Raw genomic sequence first — 8,502 nt, 5'->3', positions numbered from 1 at the left:
CGTGGAGCCAGCTGTGAGCGTGCGCTCGCTGATAAGCATCCAGGCCATCAACAGGAAACGGTGGCGACGGAGCGGCCAGGCGGGATTGATGTTTTTGGGCTGAGCGGCCGTGAAAAGTCCAGCGTCTCCGTCGCAGCCGTTCGAGCCCCATTTGCGTTGTTCACATTGAGCGAGGTTATTCAAATGGGCTTAAAGGTGAACAAGCGTGACAACACGGACACTCATTCTTGTAGTTTGTCATCTGGCAAGAGCCCTGCACAGAAGAGCGCCCAAAAGGGGCTGCTTTCAACCAAAATGGCTGACTTCCTGTTCAATTTCAGGCATAGGTCATTGAGCCTTTTTTGCGTGTGCTGTTATGAGACATCTCTGCTCAGTTTTTTCAGGCGCTAATGTTTTTAAACTTTCTATTGGCCCTCACAAACAATGTTTTTTTTATGGGAGGTGGGGGCAAGCCTCCAAATGATGATTCGTCAAGCCCCGGCATTTGTCTAAAAACCAACACCAAAGACGACTTCTCTCCATTGGTCCTTGAAACGTTTTCATTTATGCTGTTATGATCGACAGGTCCACCTTTTCTTTCTCCGAAATTCCCAAAGCAAAATGGCCGAATTCCTGTGCAATTCGTGGCATCGGTCCTTGAGTCTTTGTCATGCATCCTGTCTTTTGTGAGAGTTCCTAACCGCACGAGCGCTAAAAGGGAGAGGAAAGAACCAGCGGTAGGACAAGCAAGGCTACCATGTTATATTAAGTTCTTGCCTGTTAAATTATTCGGCACAGAGCTTGACATTTTGACCGCGAGGCGAGCGCAGGTCCGGGGGCCCGGCGAGGACCCGTGGGGAGCGACGCGGGGCAGAGTGATGAATGATGGATGACGGCGAAAAGCCGAGTGAGAGGTAAAAGGTGGAGATGAATCAAAGATTGCAGCCTGCGACCTCGGGGGCGGGGGTTCAACGTCAGGCTCTGATCTCAGATTGTTAAAGATGACTGGAAGACCAGCAAAGAAACACTCCACACTTTTTTCTTCCACGAAGACCACAAGCTAACCCTGTTTATCGTTTCTGGATCAGACTCGGATATAACATTTGGATAAAAATATGAACTGGAATAGCTTCCGCTCTTCTGGAAAGACTTTGGACAAGATTTGGACAAGAAGACAATTCATCTCAAAGAGCTAGCACTGTTAGCTTAGCTCGCTATGATAGGCTTTGCGTTAGTAGTGCCACCTGCAACCTACTCCTGCACCATGGAGCAGGTGAAGGTGTTTTTTTGTTTTTTTTTAATCCAGAGCCTGATTTTGTTTGGCTCATTTTGGTTTGCTTTACCTTAGTTCCTTTCGCTCTCTCTGCAACGAAACAAAACATCAAATGCATTACTGAGTTAAACAGAGCAAAAGCTATCGGCTTTGACGAACAGCCACGAGGATGTACCCTTGCTAGCCTCATGGTAGCATTTTTGGTTAGTGAGCTAATAACAGCATGGCACAAGGAGACAAACAATTCAGACTAAGGTGTGCTTTTAAATTGAAATCTTTTCAATTTGGATAATTCATAAGACCCCACCTTCTTAGTTTTGCTTTTAACTAATTCGTACTACTTTCTTTTTCGACCTAATATTCATCTTGGTTAAGGTTTGTCCTTATTTAACCGATTGAGCAACTTGTGTTATGTTGCTCCAGTTTGATTGGACAAGATTTTGATACAGCACAAGTCTACTACTTCTTTGGGTATGTTCTGTGCTTCTACTGTCATAAAACAATATTCTTTGGTTCTTGACAAATTTGTGACAACGGGGACCTCGGCTGGCAGTACATAAGTTAAGAGATCAAACAAAACATCCATCCATCCATCCATTCTCTATACCGCGTATCCAAAAGTAATGAATACATACAATAAATAAAAGAACAACTATGGTAATCTAGTAAATGCAACAATTCCCATTAGAATTCCCCTGGAAGGAGAGTTGGAATGTTGATCATTAGACATCGCATCGGAGCACGACAATCTTTTTAAGTGTCGCCCAAAGGCTCTTGTCACACTCACCGGGGATTCCCGATGGCGCTGAAAAGCGTGCGGAAAAGCCACACACACACACACACGCGCGCACGCAACACACACACACACACACATGGTCGTGGTGGAGCCAAGCCAACCTCCCACAGAGCTCATCTGATCCCTGAGCCTTTAAACGCAGCAATTACGGCCGCCCTCGCCACCCGTCGTCTGGGTCTAACAGCAATTCCATTATTTATTCTTGGGCAAATCAGCATCACGGACGGCGTCGCGCCACGCTGTGCTGTTCTGCGCTGACTCCGAGAGGTTTCCGGGTTTGGGTTCCTGTGTCGATCTCCCGCAGCGACGAGGAAACTGAGAGCGGAAAGTGCCCGGCTTGCGCTAACATGTCATCGTCATTTCAGGAAGCAGTTCAAAAGCAAGTGGTCACCCTTAAAAGCTGACTTAGTGCTTATGTTGCATTCAGCCGCTTCAAAAAAACAACAACAAACATGTGAAAGACATGTCAGCAGTGACCTCCCCCAAGTCCACACAATTTAATCATTGCCAAAAGTGGGGGAAAAGACACAGACATTGAAGTCCATGCTGCATGTGTCAAATTTTGCGCACAACTTGTTGAATTGTTGGCGCACAGCAACAAAGACGACAGTGTAACTTCCTTGTAGGAATAAACCTTCTTGGTTTATAAACCTTCTTGGTTTATTCCTACAAGTATTGAATAAAATGGGCCGTTAAATATATTTCCAGCTTTTTTCATATTATCTGGTATTTATTTTGTATTTTACATGAATGCATTCACTGGTAGTGTAATTTTAGTTCGTATTTACATTGTCTTTTCTTTTTAAATAGAATACACTCAGAAAATACAGTCTAATTCACTTCAGGCATTTATTTTGTAATTGTATATATTTAGGGTATCATTTTTTTGTGATGTATTTGTAACTGTGCTCTGGATTTTAGTTAGCATCTTTTAAACTATTTTTCAATATACTTTGAATGTCTCTTGGGATTTTGGATTTTCAAATCTTTTTTTCCAGTCTTTTGTTTTAATTTAAAAAAATAATTTTTTTTTTTTTTTTCATTGCAGTAATGAAAATCCATCGATTTGGAGTGCATGTAGCTCCTCTCATCGCCAATGAATTGCCGTTCCTTCCCACGGATGGCGACGAGTGGGATACGAGGTAATAGCAGACGGCGAAGCGGACCTCCTTCAAGGTGATATCGGCGCTGATGAAGACGGATGCGCTTTCTCACCGTTCGGGAGAATTTGGCTCTTCCGGCCCGTCCAGCCAGTGATGTGTTTGTGCTCTTTGGTAGGTGCGGAAAGCGCTCAAAAGGGCATTGCGGCTTTTCTCCCCCGCGGGCCGCCTTAAGCTGCTACTAATTGATGTCCATTAATCAAATCAGCGGCGAAGGACGAGCTTATCAGTCAGGAGGCGCAAGCTCCACGCCGCCACACGCCTGATGAATAAAAAAAGAGCGGCGAGGTGCTGGCGAAGCATGATACAAAGTATGCTAATTGAGCTCGCGCACGTGCGCAAAACACAACAAAGGCGCCTAATAGATGTTCAACACGATCGATGCGAGAAAGTCGCGCTAATGACCCTCACTCACTTTAGAGGGATTATTGCTCTTTCTCGAAGGATTTAGACACACACGCCCATTTTGTTTCGAAACTGCCACTGTAGTTAGCATCTGTACGCGATACGAAATCAACATGTTGTTACTAACGTCATTTCTGTTGATTTATTTTTCTGTGCAACTAAAAATGAACGCCGCATCCTATTCCAAGCCAGCAAGCGTGACTCGTCGTCTTTCAACACTCCCATGCGTTTTATTTACAAACCGCTACTCTAATTAGTATCTGTAAGCGTAACACAAACAACATTGTGTGTTACAAATGTCATTTTTGTTTATGACTTTTCTGAATAACTAAAAATGACCGCAGCATCCTCCTATATAATGCCAGCAGGTATCTTCGGACCAGGACTCTTCCTGTGGACATTGACGGATGATGTCTCAGTGACCGTGGGGACATTGATGACGAATTCACTCATAAACTAGGTGAAAATAACTACGTTTGTGACATTTATGGATGTAACTATGAACACATTGAACAGATAAAAAATGTGTGATCTTTTCTAACATGATTTATTGTTTTTACATCCATGTCCAATTGTAAGGGCAAGACTGTGTACAAATGTACGAAGTGCAACATTCATCTGTGCCTCAACAAAAAATCAACTGCTTTTGTGAATTGCACAGGTGAGATGAAGTGACACGCTTCACTCGCCACACGGAAATGTCAGTCAAACCTTAGTGGGTGTAAAGGTAAGTAAACTTGTGTTTTGTGTTGGTAATGTGTGTTTTTGAAATTCGTACTAGTGTTTCATAATATAGCAGTTATAAGAGTTGTGAGCACACACTACCTGTATGTGTGTGTGTGTTTGTGTATATTTATATATATATATATATATATTTATATGCGTATCATACAGTTTTGTTACTAATTGCAAGTACTTGTCCCGTTGATCATCACTGATGTCTGTTGATTCTCGTGCATCCAAAAGGCCACGTTCAATTACGCCACTGTACTTCGTCCGTCGAGACGCAAGCAATTTCCTCTGAGCGGGCAAACTGCCGGAATCGTACTGACCCAGAATCGATTCCTTGTTTTTCAAAGTCTCCGCGATTGGAGTTTTTCCGACTCCAAGTGTCTCCTGGATGTTTTTTACTTTGTGTCCAGCTTCGCTTCATCGGATGCATTTCACTCTCTTTTCCACGGCCATTACCGTTCTTCTTCGTTTGGATGCCATGATCTACAGACAAATGTAAGTGAATACATTTGAAATCTTTCACAATTTTGGTAAAACGCATGCCAAAGAAGTAACGTACATGTCGCCGTTTTGGTTCCGATGATGGCGAAGCGGTCAAAGTTTTTTCGTAGTATCGAGCAGGAACCGCTTGAGTTTGCGCTACTGCGGTCTTCGCTATGGGTTCCGGGTTCCGGATACCGGAACTTCCGTTGTAAGGAATTGATCGTTAATGTAATATAGTAGTAAAAAATGTAATGCGTACGTTTTTTTTCCGGGTGAGGGAATTTCCGTTTGACAGAGGTCCGTAGGTGGGAATACTTACTGTAATTCCAATGAAAGTGTCAGGGGATTTGTTAGGGTCTCACTCTCGCTACGAAGTAGTGGTCATATTTTTTTTTATCATCATAACATAAGTGATTACTTGGCATATTTAATTGATTCTAATTTTTTTCCCCCCATTTTTATCATGTGTAGGAGATTAGAAAGGATCTGAACCCGAACCATGTGCTGTCATTGTCAATGAATGGGCCCAGTGTTAACTGGAGGTTTGTTGAATTTTTACAAGAGCAACACAGAGAGCAGTTTGGTGGTGAAGCCCAACTACAATTAATTGGAAGTTGTGGCCTTCACACTATGCACACCGCGTTCAAGAATGGATTCACGGTGTGGCAAGTAGAAAAAGTCTCAAAAGCCCTGCACTACCTGTTTCATTGTGGGCCTGCAAGGAAAGGGGATTTCACAGCAGTGACCAAGTGTGAACAATTTCCACGACCATTTTGTGGACATCGTTGGCTGGAAAAGCTTCCAGCAGTGGAGAGAGCCATTGAAATGTGGCCAAATATTGTCACATATGTGGATCAAGTCAAAACCAAGAAGGTACGAGATCGTAGTGTGCGTTCAAGCATGGCTGTATTTACTCATTTTGACTTATATATATTTATATATACAGATAATAATATATATATATATATATACACACACACACATATATACATATACACACACACACACACACACACACACACACACACACACATTTTCCCAGTGTGTCCCTAATACTTGGGTGTAATGCATCCCTTGCAATACAGAAATGACGCCGAATGAGTCCATTTTCCAAATAATTCCTCTTAATAACTTCCCCGTGAGGCCAATATTTCTGCATTTCCATGAGAAACTTTGGAATGAATTAAAAATCAGAGAAGGAAGCAATGTCAGTGAATGGATGTGAAGGCTCAGGGAGACACTTCCTCTTGCTGACGATGACAAGCTAGCGCGCTCATAATTCCATTTTTCATCAAAGTATGTTTTAATCTACATGCGGCGCTCTCATCTTGGCTGGGAATCCACTCAGTCCTTATCATTTATTTGAGTCCCTGCCGCTCTCGCTCTCCAACCCTAACCCTTTGCGATAGATGGTATAGTTTACACGGGGAGACAACCGGGGGAAGAAGTTCAGAAGAATCTGGGGGAAAACATCTATTGTGTAGTGGAATTACAAACACAGCAACATCAAAAATGTTAAAAAGGTCAAAATAAGGATATTTCAAACCTTTTGTGGTCCTAAATATAATACTAAATATCATTCAAGTGATTATTCTTGAAAAGAATTCTTGAATACAAAAATGGCATAAAAACACATAGATTCTAATATGGCTCATTTTTGACCCACTTTTGGAAGAGTGTAGGGTCCAGTCACTCGCGCATCGAAGGGTCAAACACGTTTGTGGAACTCAGCACATTTAGAGTTTGGGAATAATTCTGCTTTTTGACTAGTGGCGGTGAAAGCAAATCAGATTGTTAGCCTAATAGCATAGTTGCCTAATTTAGATTGAAATGTTTTTGAGAGCAACTACGTTGGCATTTTTTGGATTTAGCAACAGTATGAAACAGACTTGTACTCAGTAGCCCTCTGATTGCTTTTCTAGTCATTGTTTTGCTGTGAACTGCGGCTGAACCTGTGCTTGTGGGTTTTAATGAAGCCCAAATAATCTCATGAATTTATGTAACGTGGCATTGAGGGAATAAGACAGACTGCCAAACGTCTGCACTCATCGCTTGTTTTTTTCTGCGGGAGAATCTGCCTTGAGTGACACTGGAAAGTTATCTCAGGAGCCACACAAGTTGACTGCATGTTTCACACTGCGACTGTCAGGCCAACTAAAAGGAAACTTGTGCAGAAAAAACATTTTCACAAGGTTTAATTCAAGAACATTTTGTTTATTGGTCGAGTATATTGATATTTGAAGAGAGAAAACTAGAAATGAATAAAATCCCCTGACATTGTTAGCATAGGGTTTTAGTCTCATTTTTTGTTTTATCGTAATCTGATTTAGACCGTGTGTTGTACCCATATAGCATTTATAGTATTGTAAATGAGATGAAACCGTTCCCCTCTGTCCTTAAGGGAAAAAAAAGCCACTCGTAAAAAACAAGAACAAAAAAATGGTGACAATATCAGTGTATACAGAACTGGAAATCAACCAGAATCAATCCACATGCTAAATTATCTTAGCGTTCCACTTTCATTTTCGTGATTTCTCTGTTTATGCTTGTTAATGCCAAAGCCACCACACACAATAGATACATGGCTAAAAATGACGAGAAAACAACTCGCATGCTAACATTAGTTGAGCATTTCAGTCTCATTTTCATTCATTCATTGTTAACTGCAGAGCTATGTGCGAAAAAAACACAATGGTTACACCACTTAAACTGCTGAAAATAACCCAAATACTAATGGTAGGTTAGCTTCTAGCACTCATTTTTTTTTTTTTTTGAACATGTGGGTTGAATTCCAAGTTGTACATTTTGCAATGCTTTACTGGCAACGTTGGCAGCAGGGCGAGACTGGAGACTCTTCAAGGGGCAATCGGGGGGTTGGAAATTCTGTGCCAGTGAGGGGATAGGGGTGGTCTTTCAAGAATTTTTAGCACCTTTGTCATATTTCTTAATAAGGGCAGCCACTGTCCGTGCATGCATCAGGGAGGTTTTCGGGGGTCGCTTCAAACAGTATCCGTCAATCACGACGCGGGAGTCTGCCAGCCTCCCTTCTCTCGTTAGCTCCAATGGTCGCCAGGCAACCGTCACCCGCCGTATGTCAGGCGAGCGACCGCGGCGGATGCGTGACGTCCGTCTGAGGGCTGAGGCTAATTGAGGCGCGCGGGTCGAACCCCGGCTCGACTTTGGCGAGCCATGACGGCGAGGCGCAAACTTCAGCCGGATTTGATGCGCTGTCGACGGCCGGTTGAAAATTCGACACCAAAAAAAGGCTTCCAGAACAGGATTTAGTGAAAAATTACTACCCTAACCCCCTTGGACCCTAACCCATTGTCATGGTGAAGCAGCATGCCTATGAACTGATGCCATCACAGTGGATAACTGGTTGTTAGCAGCCAGACAACTCAATTCACACCATGACTATGTTTGTAACTCAAAACACTCAAGTTATCTTTTCTTGTCGAAATGAATGGAAATGCCAGTATTCCATTCAGGCCTTCCTAAAACAAAAACAGCAACAGCTAAAATCGTTTGTTTATTTCAATGAGGAAACCTCCATAATTTACATGTTAAAAGCATTAAGTAATGACATATGTAAATAGAATCACAAAGAATTGAACCGGTCTCATTGCATCGCTTGAATGTTGGTCCTTCTGCATGTCACTGTCATATTGGATGTG

The 8,502-nt window shown here is 42.5% G+C and overlaps 1 protein-coding gene across 1 annotated transcript in view; it reads left to right on the top strand.

Annotated features, from left to right (window-relative positions):
• Positions 1–4,431: 4,431 nt before the first annotated feature.
• Positions 4,432–8,502, top strand: part of cdh19 (cadherin 19, type 2) — a 71,739-nt gene continuing 67,668 nt past the window's right edge. Inside the window, 2 exon segments of the mRNA XM_086021326.1 lie at positions 4,432–4,840; positions 5,300–5,701. The gene's annotated coding sequence lies outside the window, so the exon portion shown is untranslated.

This window comes from Filicampus tigris, chromosome 21 (genome assembly GCF_054856515.1).
Source record: "Filicampus tigris isolate MCC_2025a chromosome 21, RoL_Ftig_1.0, whole genome shotgun sequence".
Classification (NCBI taxonomy): domain Eukaryota; kingdom Metazoa; phylum Chordata; class Actinopteri; order Syngnathiformes; family Syngnathidae; genus Filicampus; species Filicampus tigris.
This window is presented reverse-complemented; position numbering and strand designations above follow the sequence as displayed.